Source organism: Helicoverpa armigera, chromosome 6, assembly GCF_030705265.1.
Source record: "Helicoverpa armigera isolate CAAS_96S chromosome 6, ASM3070526v1, whole genome shotgun sequence".
In the NCBI taxonomy this organism is placed as follows: Eukaryota; Metazoa; Arthropoda; class Insecta; order Lepidoptera; family Noctuidae; genus Helicoverpa; species Helicoverpa armigera.
The window spans coordinates 2357399-2374145 of NC_087125.1; the positions used below are offsets into that span (position 1 = coordinate 2357399).

Sequence of the window (16747 nt, forward strand, 5' to 3'; positions counted from 1 at the left end):
TTGCCTTAAGTCTCACAAAAGCACCTGGACTTTGTCTTACTAAAGTACTGGAGAATTTTAAATAAGGAGACATGTTCCGAGTTCCAGCATAGGTACAGAATTTAGGACATCTTATTTTGAAAATTCGAAATAGAGAGATAGGTGACGTCATAATTTTAAGTATAGGTAATCAATTGACTTTATACTGATTGACTTTATGAATCATTGCGTGACTGACCAACATCGCACAATACCAAAATTACAAAATAATTTAGATCGGATCCTAACTCCATATAAGACCAATTTGAGGGAACAAAATCCTGGTACGAGGAAAAGGTGACGAAAGAATAAAACAAAAAATATAAGTATTTTTTAGATTGTTTAAAGCTTAAACTTAGACGTGTATACAATACAATACTTTTACTTAATTATTATTTTTTACATGACATGATAAAAACTATTGCCAATAAAAATAATTTCCCAAAAAAATCATCTAAATACAAAACAAAAGAAACATTAAAAAACTACACACACAAAACATACTGAACCCTCCACGAGGCTCAGCAAACAATATATATCTCAAGAAACACAATATAATTCATTGTCACAGCTTCGACATGACGTATCACCGCGATAAACAGAGTATAGGGAATTTTATGGTAACCGTTTCAACCCATAACACCGTTATATACTGTTCTTACAGTAGCTTAGAGCATTTGAATCACAGGAGAAGCCTTCGCCCTTTGCTAAAAGTACGAGACCACTAGCGACAATCATACTTTTGATCACGTTGCCGCAATGATCATCGTGCCGGACTACCGGACTGAGGGTCACGGGTTTCATTCCGGGTAGGTACAGTCAGTGTTTAGTTTTGTGTGATGAGCGTGTTTGTTGGCGGTGGTCTGTCTGGGTGTTATAATATGTGTGTAGCAGTTTATCACTTGTTTTAGCACCCACAACGCAAGTTAATAGCTTACAATAACCATGTGTGTAAAAAGGTGGCCTGATATTTATTCATAGTGCAATGTATATCTATATAATAATCAGTCAGTGATCTGTCACTTTTTCTTGCGTCAGGCTTTTTCGCATGAAGATTGGTGCTCTTATCGATTCCGGTTGGTACAATGCTCTAAGTACAGTAGCATTGACAAATGATTGAGTGGAGTAATTTTTTACTAGATTCTGCCACCGGGTTTGACTGCGGTTTCGAATGGCAACCGTTTTAAAACATTAACCTGACATTTTGGTCATCGGTCTTCTATATTTGGTAACACTACTGAATATAATAAAACAAAATTTTCATCCAGTCGGTCTTTCTACTCGTGACGAAACTGTACGCACTTTCATGTAGTTTTCTTGAAGTTTTCTTCTTCTTGGTGAGTCGATGGCAATCAGACTTATATCTTAGTAGCCCAGTGTTTCTCCACACACACGGCATTGTCAGTTAATATATTATACTAGCAGATCCCGCGAACTTAGTTCAAACCTTCCCTGGACCTCTACAAACATTTTAAAACCAAAATCAGCTCAATCGGCCCAGCCGTTCTCGAGTTTTAATCAGACTAATGAACAACAATTCATTTTTATTTATATAGATATAAACAACTGGAGATTCTCACTCAAACGAACTTATATGAATTTTGTTGTATAATAATTAATAAAGTATAATATGCCAGATAGAAATTAATTTACATTTATATCCAAAATAATCCATTGATGTAATCAAAACTCGAACTGAAAAAAAATTGTTGAGCTATTAAATATCGGTCATTCTGATACCTACTGTTTAAAATTATTAATAGAATCAAATATCAAAGCTCAAACATTAATTATTAAAAAGCAATGTTATTGCATTCAAAACAAAATTCATAGATATAAAACAGGAAAGCATTTCAACAACTGTCGTAAATAAATTAGCAGGCCCGTGAAACTTTTTGAAAATAAATGCAAACAGCACTACGCAGGTAGTGTGAGTATACTTTTTCTAGTTTATAAACAAGTCCTGGTAAACAAAAACGTTTTTTTTTAAATACAACATTATGTTCTGAAAAGTAATCAAATATTTTTGCGGCTTGCTCACTGAATAGTGTATTTAAATGTTACCAGATTTTTAAGTTTGAACTGGACTTATTATAGTGCATAGTGAGATAACGGTTATGAGTTAGGTGCTAGGTGAGATAATGGTTGCAACTTCTTACACATGAACTTGAACAAAAACACACCTAGACTCATTAAAGTATCTAGGTTCATTAGGTATCTAGGTTTTTTTTTCATATTTACTGATTTTTAAATATACTCGTGCAACTTACACAATTTTTAACCATCATTTTGCGCGTGTCAGTCAAAACGCATGTCTCATTTTAGTATCTCAGCATGGTCACCCTACCACAACCCCATCTTAAAGACAAAAAGGAGTAAGATAAACTTGCTAATTTATAGTCAAGAAACAAGTTGATGAAAAAAACTTGCCACAATGGACTGACGTTCCTTTTCTTTACAAAATTATTCATAACAATATCTAATAAAATATAGGACATTATTGTTGTCCGTTTAGTATGAAATCTAATTTTGTTTGTTATTTATGTTAATGGTTGAGACGGGGGTAAGTTTCATATTATTTTAAGCGCAATGTGAAGTGATCACGCGATGACAATTAATTGAACAACACTTTTTTGAGAGATAAGAAAGATTTTTTTTTTGGAAAATGTTGATGAGTTATACAGCATTTTGTTTAAGACTGAGTTCAAAATTATCTAGAAAAGGGGAGTCATTTCATGTACTCGTATTAATACATTATTATACTCCTACTAACATCTTACCTACACCGAAATTTTCAAATGTGACATATTAATTTTCATTCAAAAAGTTGCTGTAATCTTTATTTTAGTTCATAAGTTCAGTGTCTTTCTAATTATCACGTCAGTTATCAAGCTACTGTCTTTGGACTACTTCAACCAAAGTTACCATTTCTAAACAAAAATACAAAAGTCAGCAAGCAAAACCAATAAAATACACATGTTTATCTCCATATTTATCTAAGTCCGATAAAAAATGCTTGTTTTTGTAATTTTTTGGGTTAAAAAACACCGTGTTTTTTGTTCAGCCACCCTTACGCGGTGCTCAGGTAACGGTCGAGCCATTTTGAATTAAAGGCACGTTAATTTGCTTAACCATTTGTTTCGACCCGTGTTTAACTTAGAGTATTTAACTCGCTGGAGACGATATTTCCGTGCCTTCGCTTCTACCAAAACGGATGTGTGAGCTGTCAGTCATAGTAGCGTTGCCACCGTGTATAACAAAATGACCAGTGGATATATCATTACGTAATATCTTCTAGGAAACTAAAGTCGCCAAAATGCGGATGTTCGGGGAACGAGGAATGCTACAGGTTACGCCCTCTTATGCCTTCTTTGGAACCCGCATATTTTTTGTTAAACCAAAAATCGACGACAGATAGCAAAAAGGAACCCGAACGCCTCATTAGTTCACTCATAAATGAGCGTTTTGGTCACGCCCAACGTACGTATTTGACTTAAAAGAAAGCGCCGGACTTACCTGGCTTATGGCATCTAAACTCATCTTTATTTCCTCCGTGCTTTTTTTTAACGACGTCAAAAACATCAAATGACCCCTCCCGCTGTGGGTTAGCAGCGGTGAGGGAGTGTCAGACTCTTACTGACTAAAAACCGTCGTATTCCGTCGTAGGCCTTTTATTTACCAGGGCCGCGGAAACTCTTTTGAACAATCCTGCAGCCCCTTTCCTAATTGCTCGAGTCGCTGTCGACACAGAAATTGGCAGTTCCAGTTGGTTGACTGCTCTAAGATTGTTACCTACATATTGTTAAGGGTCGGTTAATATAAAGATCCTAATTGCTATGATTAGACGTGATTAATGTTTAAATCGTCTGTATTTTTATTTATGAGAGTTTTATTGATAGGTTTTTTATCAGTGTTGGTTCAGTAGCCTTTTTTGCGTTTTTAATTCGAAATTATACTTTTGCTTGGAAGTATTTGGTTAAATAAGTATAATATTTATTTTTACCTTTGGAAGAAATAAAATTTACTGTAACGAATATTATGTTTAACTTAGCATTTTCATCCGACCATTTGATTGAAAAGTCTTCAATTACTATAATGGTTACTTTCGCAGGTGTAGGTACTCCTTCCATCTTCGTACAAAATACCTGTACGGTTGGGCCACAAAAGTAGAGACTTTATGACAAGACGTGAATTTTAACATTTGTTAGGCCCAAATTCACTGATAACACAAGCGCCAGTTTTTTTAAATAGGTAATATTTTATGGAGAACAGTTTTTTATGTTGGTGTCACAAAATAAAAGAGAAATAACATCTGTTGGCTTTGAAACAATACTCTGTTCTGAGCAACAGATAAGTTGTAGGTACCCGATGAAACAAATTGGCACATACACAAGCTAAAAGTAGAAGAAATAAAAATACGGCAAATAAACATGCTTTAGTCTTGGCGATATAAATAAAATAAACTGCAGTGCATATTGTATAAAGAAGCAATGAATTACATTTAAAATCCAGACACTAATAAATGAGAGTGAAGAATGGTGGCGAAATCATACCTTTTTAACCGACTTCTCATACATTAGCTTCTCTATCTGACCCGTCTGTATGAATGTAATGTTTGTGCGCAATTATCTCATGATTGGCAGGACCGATTTTTATACTCTCTGAGTTCTTACTTAAAATAAATAAAAGTAATACATATTACAAATACACACTTGATACTTATCATTTTCAAAAGAACAAAACTCGTGCACCAAAAAACCCCCACATGTTTTTAAAGAGCCCAAATTGACCAATAAATTTTTAAGACAGATACGATAGCTGTTTTTATGGCCGCAACCGAAAAGTGTGTCACTCAGAGACGCAAAGCCTTTCTGCAAGATTACTTTCAGCGATATCTTGATACTGCGTACAAACAGCAACGCAGGGTTGCCAGGGCAACGCAATACATTAAAATAATGGCAAAGAAAAAAAAAACATTTTCTATGGAGTTTTACAGAGAAAACATGAGGTATTTTCTCTTGGAGAAAAAAAATGGTTGAGATGCAATGTATTTGAATCTTTACTGATCTGATATCTCTTTTCTGCTTGCATGGTCACTGATACTCACCAATAACAATCAACATTATAAGATTTAACAAATTGTAATGAAACTTTGTCGAAATCTAATGGGGTAAATGTCAATAAAAATAATTATTTACAAATAAAAATACGATTGAAGAAAATAAGGGTGTTAAAGTGGGTGCAAAAATAATTAATCTTCTTCTTCTTAATAATTGGCTACCATCTTACTTGATAACCCTACCTCCAAGGCATATGATGAGGAATAGCCTTTAAGCAACCTAAGGGAAAAATGTAAGCGACGTACCTCATAAAGGTTTTAGTGATAAAAGACAAAACGTGGGCGAACATTTTATACCTGATTGAATCCTATAGGCTGACAGGGACAAAAAAATACAGTCAATATTTCAGAATTTCCAAAAATCACTACCGAATTATAGGTAAAACGAATAAAGTATACATGTATAAGTAATTTTGACGATGCCAAGCGATGCAATTTTGCGCGTAATTTAAATATAGGTAGGTATTAATGGCAAAGGCTAAGAAGGAAGCCTGTTAGAGTTCATCTTTTTTAGTCAAAGGTATAAAAGACAGAAAGTTACTCACTATCACAAAAATCCTCATTTCGCAGACTTCAGTAGCCAGAAGCAAAAGTGTGTCCTCATGTCCTTATTCCACTATCTCTTCAAAATAACCATCGCTTAATCCCAGGGTTGCCATAAACACTAGTATAATCCTTCCCGATGAATAGTAGGGTTGCCACAAGCAAAAACATGTTGGGATATTGTTACTGCTAATAGAGACTCAAGGGCGCCTCGTTAGAGGAAAAGTGAAGGGTATGGCAACACCTGATCCCCTTAAGTGGATGTATTGAAAAAACAATGATCGGAGAGGTTTGGTTGGTAAAGGAAAAATTATAAGTGCACTGTTTTGTCGATGAAAGAAGATGAATTTTTTTTTTAGAAAACTGGGTATTTGGACTGCTTTACTCATGTCTATAAAGTGAATGGAGTTTTATTTACAAACTGGATTAGACAAGGTTCGAAGCATAAGTTAGATAGGTCGTATGGGTATATTTCACTATCTCCTACCATTTTCACCCACATCCCATGAAAACTGCTTCACGCAACCCGAAAAAAAATATCTGTCTTTAATTGGGCTATCTTACACTAAAAGAGTTGTCAAAATAGCTCAAATGCAAATTATCGCGTTTAGGCAAACATAAAAAACAAACGAACAAACTGTTCAGCTTTATAAACTTAGTATAGATGTCCTAGAACACAAACCTAATATAGCCATCTGAAGCAGAAACCAGGAGTAAAGGAAAGCAACCTGTTAAGACCAGTAACTGAAGACGGTCGATCAGGTAATCCGTTAGCCGTGCCAGTTTGATTGGTTTCAGGGTGACGCAGCCTGACGGGACATGTAACCACAAATCCAAGGTATGTCATCCGTAACTTGTACCTGAATAAATATTGTTACTGGTAGATGTAGCGATTTTCCTGAATCCTGAACATAGGTAGACGCGTAGGCGTGTAAGCTTGTTGAATTATTTTGGTTTAAGGGTCAATTTGAGGCCGAAATAGTTATTTGCACACTGCAAAATTTTATTGGGCCTATAGTTTGTTTTGACTCATAAGTTAGTATGAAGATGAATGGTAGTACGCACATTAAAAAGATCAGGCATTTAGCCGGCATCGGACTGAGTGAAAACTTTGATTGTTTTTTTTTTTATATATCAACCATCGGATCAACTGTCTGCCGACTGTTAAGTAGAAGGTCTGCATAGTGCGGAAACTCTCAGTGAAACAAACTCGCAAAATTGATATAGGTCTCCAAGATTTTTTTTTCAAAATTGCCTTCCAATAATTACGAAACAGCAGCTCATAAAAAATACTGCTGACTTACCTCTAGATTACATTCTAAGGCGAAAATTTAGAAGTTTAATGATGTCATTTTTCGTCACCCGGGAGCCTGGTTTATCGGCTTATTAAAGCAAAACGCGGCTATTAAATAAATATCGCGCGCCATCTTAGAACGGCCGCGAAGAGGTGTGGGTGCGCCTTAATATTGTACCTACAGTATGATTATCATGGGGATGGTATTGTTGGCAAAAATTCGCATTTTTATGGTGTTTTCTTTTAAGGTGTATGGTGTTATGAACAATGGTAAGGAGGGAGAACAGGGAAAGTAATTTTCCTATTAATTTGAAATTGGAAAGTAATGAAACTGGTGAACATAGCAAGCGATGGATGTGAAGAATGTGAGATAACTTCAGACACAGCAAAATATAAAGCTCCAACCCCCATAAGGATTACGATGAACTAAAACGAACAATTTGATGTCAAAAGCTACGTTAAAAAAAACAAATGACAATCTACAGACGCCATTTTTAAAATCAAATCAATTCCTGACACAACTCTCAACAAACAACCTCTTTACTACAACAGACAGTAAACAGCCAAACCACACACAGCAACACAAAACCACATACCCACTAATATAATATAATTGACGACACTTACAAAACTAAGTTAAATTAGCCAATTAAGCATTCAAGCGAGCGTTGACGGAGGTCGACTTACTTGCGCATGAGAGCGCGCCGATTGTAAGGAAATTACCTATAAATCATTGCCTGGATTCAGGACACGGCTAGATCGTGTCGCTGTTTCAAGTTAATGAAGTACATAAAGGTCTCTCTTTTTATCCCCTATTTTACGTACGAGAAAAAAGAAATAAGCGATTTTTTTTATGAATCCGACTATTTACTCTCCCTACATAGGTATTCCGTTACGTATTAGCATATCTACTCAGTATATACTCATATCCTCCTTAATGTCCTATGGTACCTGAATTTTATTTATTTATGCTTTAAGTACGTACAAAATGGTTCGAACTTAATGTCACAAAGCATTCTCTACCAGTCAACCATCTCGGGTTAAGGGTGAACAATAACATAAAAAAGTTAATGAAATAAAAAAATGAGAGTGTGAATCTGCTAAGTAACAATATTTTTTGTGGACTGGGTCCAACCCTGCATGCTGGCTTGGATATAATCATCATCATCAGCCTTTTTATCGTCCATCCACAGGCCTCCTCTCATACAGAAAGATTGAGCATGAGTCACAGTGCTTGCTCAATCCAGATTAGATATAATACTAATTTAAATATTAATTTAAATATTTATACACTACGATACTGTCTACATAAACATAGCTTATAAAGTCATTATATATTAACAATGTACCTCCCAGTCCAGGTCATAAGGTTAAAAGCATCGTTAGACCTCCCCGACCCCTTTATTACAAGCAAGTTATTTACATAATCATCAAGTAGTGGTTTAATTAGTAAAGCCTACATAGTTGGTAAATATTTTTAGTTTTTATTACTGAAAATATAATCTCACGCTCAATAATACTAATAAACAGTTTTGTTCAAAATATTTTCGCTAGCCTAATTATAAGTCTGAGTAATAACTATGAAGACGAGATTTTAGAACTATGTAATAAAAGGATTTATTTTTCACATTGGCAATTTAAGCATCACCTCTGTGTCACCTCTAAGCATACCTAATAGTCGTAATAACATATGCCATGAACGTAAATATGAGTTTGTTTCTTACAATTTTATTTCATTTACAAGGCCTGATGCCGCAAGGCCTTAGATGCTGCATACAATTTCTAGAACATAGCTTGGTAGCATAGGTTTTGAGACCTCATACCATGAAAACATTTTGTAGCGAAAGAGTTTGTTTGTACTTGCTAATCTTTGAAACTATTGGACAGATTTGGAAAAACTGTGTTAGTTTATCCGTTTATTGAGGAAGGCAAACTTTTCATCCAAGTACCACGGGGCGCATCCAAAACCGCGGGCGGAACCTAATTTATAATATCACCAACAATTTAACCCTACATAAACTATCACCATCACTATTCCGAATCGCCATTAACCAAATAGTAGTAACCCTAAAATGTGACGATGCATAATCAACGCTAGGTCGATCTGACCCCTATAACCGTAACATGGTTAATGACGGGTACAAATGTCCAGCCACGTATAAAACATTGAACTAATCTAAGGTCACTTCTGACCTTTCTATGGGGAATAACTTAGCTGGCAAAATGACTGCGTAGTTGTTCGGACGGGGGTTTCTAAAGTATTTTTTGAGATGTCGAATGCAATGCAGGAGTTTTCAGAGGATTTTAGCTCCTGTTAATAAGTTTAAGTACTAACTTCAAACTTCAAATATTTATTGCAATCATGAGTGTTACAAGGTGTTATAAAATGTAGAGGTACATACATGATACCCTGTTAGGGCGCAGCAATTTTAATATACAATTACTTACAAACTATTTAGTTAATCTTATATATTTAGGCACAACTTATATATTTACTTATATATATATTATATTCATATATACCTTTATTATTATATACTATCATTATATTTATACTACCTCTATTTACTCTAACATATTATATTTAAATTGTTTTATATTGCACACTATCTTACTGTTTAGTTCTGTCCTATGTACTATGTTAAATAACCCTCCAACAACAAACTTAACATGCTAAAAATCCAGAAAAGCAATCAAGTAATTAGTTTATCTAAGGAGATCAGCCAGCAACGCAGGACAAATTTAGTGCACAAGCATTTCCTCAGTAGCAGGTTCATTCACTTTTACTTCACTCTTATAGTTGCGACGGCAATCACACATGACCGGAGAGAGATCACTAAAGAGTCATCACCAACTTCCGGACTCCGAGCTGCTCATGAAAGTTTCTTAAACTACACAATTTATTCGAACTGGTAATCAAACCCTAGACGTCATGCGTAGCAGTCACCCTTTAACAACCACGGTACAGGCCCAAAGCTACAGATGTATAAAAACATAATTGTCTTAAGGCCCCTTGCCTATAGGTACACCACAGTTTTGCCCTTTCTTGTAATTTTTTACATCCAGCTACTTACAATACACCATACGTAGCATTGAGGAAGTTTGAGTCTCTAACCCAAAAAAATGAAGGTCACTCTATAATTTTGTATTCAGAGATTCCGATATCATTGAATGATGTCATACAGTCAAAATTAATGTCATTGTTCGATTTCCTTTGTCTACTAATTAGCATAATATTATAGATACGGCTAGATCGAATGATAGTTGCTATTAGACAGACAGACGAATAGATTTCTGTTAATAGATAAGTTTGCGGTTTTGTTATTTTTAAAACATTATTTATTGATGATTGCCGATTTGTTTTGTGTGTGTGGAATATTTAATTAAATAGCTGGTACTCGCTTCCGCCTGCTTCTCGGAGGAACTAAAAGTGGCCTGCAATTTCACCTGCATCTCAGAGGAACTAAAAGTAGCCGACTATAGTCTCCAGATTACTTACCTATTTCTTTGCTAGATTCCATCTCAATCAGCAAAGCAATTTTAGTGTAATTGTGTAACATTCTGACACAGATACTTTTGCATTTATAATATTAGTAAGGTTTATTTAAAAACTGTAGGTTATTCGTCATTACGATTGCGAAATTAATCTAAGTAGGTATGTGATTCTAAGGATTGGCCTTCAAGTACAAAAAAATAATAATTCCTTTTCAGCATAAAACAATGTTGAAGCAAACCATTCATAGTAATATCAGATTTCAATTTATACAATGCTAGTAAACAGCCCACTTGCACAATCAAAATAGAACCTTTTAACATTGCAATTAAGAATCAAAACTGAATCTAAGCCGCATTAAACGGACGTTGTTATACCAAAAATGTTAAAGCAGTTGGAAAAATGACATCAGATAAAATTAGGGTCTTATTACGCAAGTCATAGAGGATATTTTCGTGACGCCTTTTTGTTTTACATCAGAAAATGGGATTGGTAATTTACAACAGGTGCGTTCAGGACAATAAGTAATGCGATCTTTTTTTTCGCGCTAAGCAAAGGTATTTGTGAGGTCTTATTAACATCGAGAAAGTTCTGTGACGAAGTTTTGCTGCTATGCAAATAAAAATATAATCTTTTGGATTTTGCCTCTTAGATGTTGAGGAAAAGTAGAACAAAGATTTTTTCGAAGACTAAATAAAGGTAATTAAGTACCTACAATATTTATTTTATAACTACACAGCTGCGTCCTATTGGATTAGAAGCCAATCTGATGAAAGCTCTGAAGCAGATGATGATAATGAAAAATTGATATAGGTAACAACTAGCTAAAATTCTACTTACCAGTACATTATATATCTATAGATGTTAAAGAATCAGCTGCAATTAAGAATAGACTTCAACACCTGGTAAAATACGTCTAACATCCCTACCACAACTTATAACCCTTACATCATACACGAATGAGTCTACAGAGACCCGTGACGTATATACCTCAAACTAAAAACTGAACCTCGAAGCTGTACTCCCTCGAGGACGCCTGTACCCTATCAAAAGTGTACGTGTGCCCATACGAGGCCAGACAGCCCGTAACAAATAGCGACTGTGTGACTTGCCCGTTGTAAAATATTATGGCGGATGACGGCAAAAGTAATGCTGATCTGGGAGGAAACGTGATAACTGTAGGGTTATGTTTTCTATGTAGAAGTGTACTTATAAATTTGGTCTGTAGTGTTAATTGTTAGGTCTGTTTGATCGTGTTTAAGTTCAGGTTTAGGTAAGGATTATTTTGATAGATGATATTTTTTTTTACCTTGACTAAAAATGACCCCCACTTTCGCATTGACGGATTAAGTTCTTTGAAAAATTTAAAGTTGTCAATCGTCACCCAAAAGTAGCTTGTACCTAGAGATACCTAGAGAGACCTATGTCCAGTTTCAAGAATTTTGTCATAGGTAATACAACCTGGTTTAGTCTAGACATCTTTTTGTTTCATTCAGTAGAAGAACAAAAAAAACACACTGAGACAACAGAGCACCTTCATCCTACATATCTATGTGTTTTAGAATTAAAGTGAAAATAGAAAAACTAGGCGGGTTTTAACTGGTAGAGTACTTTAGAGCCTGCATTGTGGAGATCTGGCTAAGTCAGATTAGAAACCGAAGCTCGAATCCCCGAGCTTTCGAAAATCAAAGAGTTTGTCTTCAAGGAAACAGTTAAAAGGAGTAGTGTATGAGGAGATAATGATTGTTTCACTAACGTGTCTACATCGTAAATTACCTGTATATTTTTCCTCATAAAGGTAGTTATAATTATCTTGGAAAAGTAAGTGTGCATCGCATGCTGGGCATGCTATCCTATTAAATTATGAGTACTGGAACCCTCTTGGCATAAAATAACAATTTCATGTTATTTAAAAACCCAGTCAAATGACAGGCGGACGCATACGCAAGCCAAACATAGTAACCAATTTATCATTACACTTATACAATATATAGGCGTATCTCAAAGCAAATATGCATTTACCTTGTTAGGTTTAACAAGCAGCACATCAAAATTTAATGAAAAATGCTCTCTGCATTTCGCGCACCCATCTATCAGGCTGCATATTATCTAATTCCAATATGAAAGCATAGCACGCCATGCAACATAGCCGATGCAATATATTGGCAACGTAAACACGCTGCAAATTAAATTCCAAAATATATAACTTTCAATCAACGTCTCACGAGCAGCTCACACGAACTTTAAAAATTTTGAAATATTACTCAAATGTGAATGTGAAGCTGCCGCGAGGTGTAGAGGATCGCGAAAGAATGAGGTTTTAAGTGTTACTTCGTATTTTTACCCGACTGCCAAAGAAGGAGGGTAATGTTTTTCGAGTGTATGTAAGTATGTAAGTATGTATGTATGTCTGTTCCTTTGTGACCTCCTGTAGCCTAAACGGCTTGATGGATTTTGATGTATGAGGTATCGTTAGATTTGTCTTGATTACGGGAGTGTCATAGGATACATTTTATCCTAAAAGTCCCACGGGATATTTTTTCTAAATTTCCCTTTAAAAAAATATGTATGCGGTATCATTAGATTCATTTCAATCACGGGAGTAATTAATATAGGATACGTTTTTTCTCAAAATTCCCACGGGAACATGTTAATTCTGCGTCAACGCAAAGCAACTCATGCGTTAGCAAGCAAAAAGCGATTCTTTTGGCGATACAATCACGTCGTCTTGATCAAATGCATGAACGTCGTCTTGATCGTCTTGAACGTCGCATTGGCGGTAAATTTATGTTGCGGAGTAACATCACTCGTAATCTAAAGCCAAATGTCGTCGAAATAATTTAAAATGGTACTTACATATACATAGTCTTCTACATCTACAACATTTTCGTTAAATAAAACAGCTAAAAGTTATAAATAAAAGAATTATTATTAAAAACAAAATACCGACTGACTGAGTAAAACAAGCCCCACAATAATATTGATCAATACAACTTTACTGAATATAATTTATAAATATTGATGGAAAGCATCGCAGGCGGGGACCACCTTGACCGCCACCAACGAAAATTCTGCTAAATGGTGCACAACCGAAATGACTATAAATAAGCCTCTGTTGGTCCCCGCCTGCGATGCTTTCCATCAATATTTATAAATTATATTCAGTAAAGTTGTATTGATCAATATTATTGTGGGGCTTGTTTTACTCTTTTTTAGTGTGCAGTCGGGTATTTTGTTCTCCCCTGGTTTATCTCCAAAGAAACCATGCGCTGAACAGAATCCTGGGTTCTGTAACTCTTCCTCAGCTTATGCCAGTATAAGACCCTATCCTACTGTCTCCTACCTAGATAAGTAATTGGTCCATAGAACAGCTCTCTAACTGCGATTGTTCAGCTCGTTTCTGCCTGTCAGTTTTCTAATTGGGGTTTTTCATCCAAAGAGACTTTTTAATTAATACTTTTTACTACAGTTCTACAGTTTTACCCCTAACCCAAATACCTAACATCTATCCTAAAACAAGCGCAGATCTAATACTACGCTCTTTAGCCTACATCTTCCACCTTTAAAAAGCCGTTGCAGAATCTCAAATCGCAGCAAAGCATTGATGGACCGAGATCATCCCGCTTTTTACGAGCGGCCGCAGTGGGATATAGAACGAAAAACCCCGAAAAAAAAACGAAAATAGCCGAAGTAATATCTGGAAATACGAGGTATAACCGATGAATTAAGCTGGCGGTCGCAAAACTGTATGTTTTTATTTGGCACCGCTTGTTTGAGGTGAATCTGAAAATAAACGTGCTTTAACATAATATTTTGCTTAGTTCACGGAACGATTTATTTGTGTTGCGTAATGGGAATAATATTTATGGTTAGAGCTAGTATGGGAAAATGGGTTTGTAAGTTAGAGATCGGTCTTAAAATACCGTCGACCAAAATTCTGGTGAGAAGTTGGTATAAATTAAGCTAAATATAGGAAGATTCTTTTGGGATCGAAAATACTGCCAGCCGAAATCAAACTATTGTCAGCCAAAATCAAAATTCTTAAACAATTTCTGTAGGTATTATATGGGCAAATGAACACAAAAGTTATGATTCAAAATAATTTTTAAAGTCACATTGTCAATACAAACGTGACGAATATCTCTTTTCAACATCTTTTTGAAAGTACAGTCGCACTAAAAAGTTTTACTTCTTTTCCAGGTACAGTCGGCACAGTCATCCGTTCCACATTGAGGTAAGCAAAAAGATCAAAAATGCAAATTCTTGTCTTTCAAAAGGTTTAAGAATCATAAAGATTTTGCATACGATTTCGCTCAAGTTTATGTGTTCCATATAGCGTGAACTTAAATGTCACTGACAAAGTAATATCTCGGTAATTTGATACAGTGTCTGATTTTAAATTGCTTAAAAGTTAACATTTATTTTTGGGTTGCACTCTTGCTTAACCGACATTTTTGAGTGACGTTGATCAAAAAGTGATTTGAGTTATGAATTTTTATTTTCATGTGCGTTGAATAACTTTTGTTGCGAATATTTTTTTATTTAATTATTATTTAACAATAGTCGAAAAGTTTGAACATAGGTGAAGTTTGAACACATAAATAAAATAAATAAACTTGCTGTATTGATTTTCCCCAAAATCAATGCAGCATTAACCTCACACATCCTGTTTTCCTCAAAAATACTTTAACAACTTCCCAGAACTAGTCAAAACAAAAAAAAAACTATTCCCAATCCCAACACACAACATGTAGTTGAGATAAACAATTTCATTGTGAAATGTTCAGTTTTTCCAGTGGAGCCTCGTTTTTTCAGAGCCTACAATATTCGCTCTTTTTTCATACAATCGTAATGGCAATTCAATTCGGCTCGAAAAAACTTCGCTTTAAGTTGCATAAAAAACCAGTTTTGGCTTTTATGTCGGGCCTGTGTAATTGGGCCAATGTTGTGTTGTTTCGGTGTTTTTTTCGATATACGGAATCGATTAAATGTGTCTTTTTATGCTTGTGTGGTTTGTGTTAGGAAATATGGGAATTGTGGTGGTTTCTAGTTAGAATTCATCTTGGGTTCTGAGATAGTGTAGCTCATAAGATAAAATTATTCGTCCTGTATTTGCAAGATGCACTCAAGAAAGACATGTACATTTGTTTTTTCTAACATTAGTAACCCTGGAAGAATACTTACTTTGTCCTTCCTAACATCGGTAGAAATACATAGGTAAATCTCTCAGGAGACAATGGAATACTTACAAGAAACAGACTGACTTATATCTTTATTCATTGTATTTATTCTTGAATGAATAAATCTGTGGGTGTTTTAAACAATACCCAATCATTTTATAACGACCATGAGAAAATAAACAAATCTCCACAATAATATTTTGTTACCGAAGAATCCTCCAAATCTACGAGACTACGTCAAGATAATATTTGTCAACCTGTATTAAAAATAAGACAGACCACCCTTATTGCGTGTTAATAAGGTATAAATTACAATGAATTATCAAATAACAACACTGCAACTGTGTCGAGCAATTGACACCTCAAAAGCCCATGGGATTCGGCCATGCACGAGACCTGCTTAACTTTGCGGCCGGCAAACTGATCAATGACACTTATGTCAACGTAACAAGGTTGATTTCTCGGTGGGTTTCGAATTAGCGATGTCGTGTGTACGTTGGGTGGTATCTGCATGAATTTAACTTTGACAAGTTAAACCTCCTGAGTTGATACATGGAGTGGGTTCGTAAGTAGAAGCGTCTGACCCACTTTCCTTGGAATGCCGGTGGGAAATTTTAGTGTTTAAAGTAAATGCAAGATTTCAGTACTGTGACAACTGTTTGTACTGTTTTTGGTTTGTTAGTTAGCTAGGAAGACAACTCTCGGAAATTATGTAGCTCTATTTATCTCAGTCAAAATACCTTACATAAATTCATTGTGACTTCTCCATTTATATATTTCTCGTCATATTTCTGCAAGCGACAGTTTCACAAGGTTTTATTTTCAGCCCTACAAAACAAAGAAAGATTATTCATCCGGAATCATACACTACTACTACATAATTTTGTATCACTATTCAATTTAACAATCTTCAAAGAATATTAAAATAAATTAAAATAACACTACACCCATTTCAGACAAGCGGCTGACCTACAACGCGATCGGACGGTAGTTTGCTTGAAAAACTTAAATTGCCTGTTAGTTGGCTATCTTTGGAAGTTAAAGCTCTAAGCTCGTGATCAGCAATGCACTTGCTAAACTTATACGAAGGTATTATTTGC

At 35.2% G+C, this 16747-nt stretch overlaps 1 protein-coding gene across 1 annotated transcript in view; it reads left to right on the forward strand.

Moving 5' to 3' along the window:
• LOC110381084 (leucine-rich repeat-containing protein let-4) overlaps positions 1-16747 on the forward strand; it is a 322306-nt gene that overhangs the window by 49000 nt on the left and 256559 nt on the right. The window contains exon 3 of the mRNA XM_064035053.1: positions 14668-14701. The gene's annotated coding sequence lies outside the window, so the exon portion shown is untranslated. The remainder of the gene's footprint in view (positions 1-14667; positions 14702-16747) is intronic.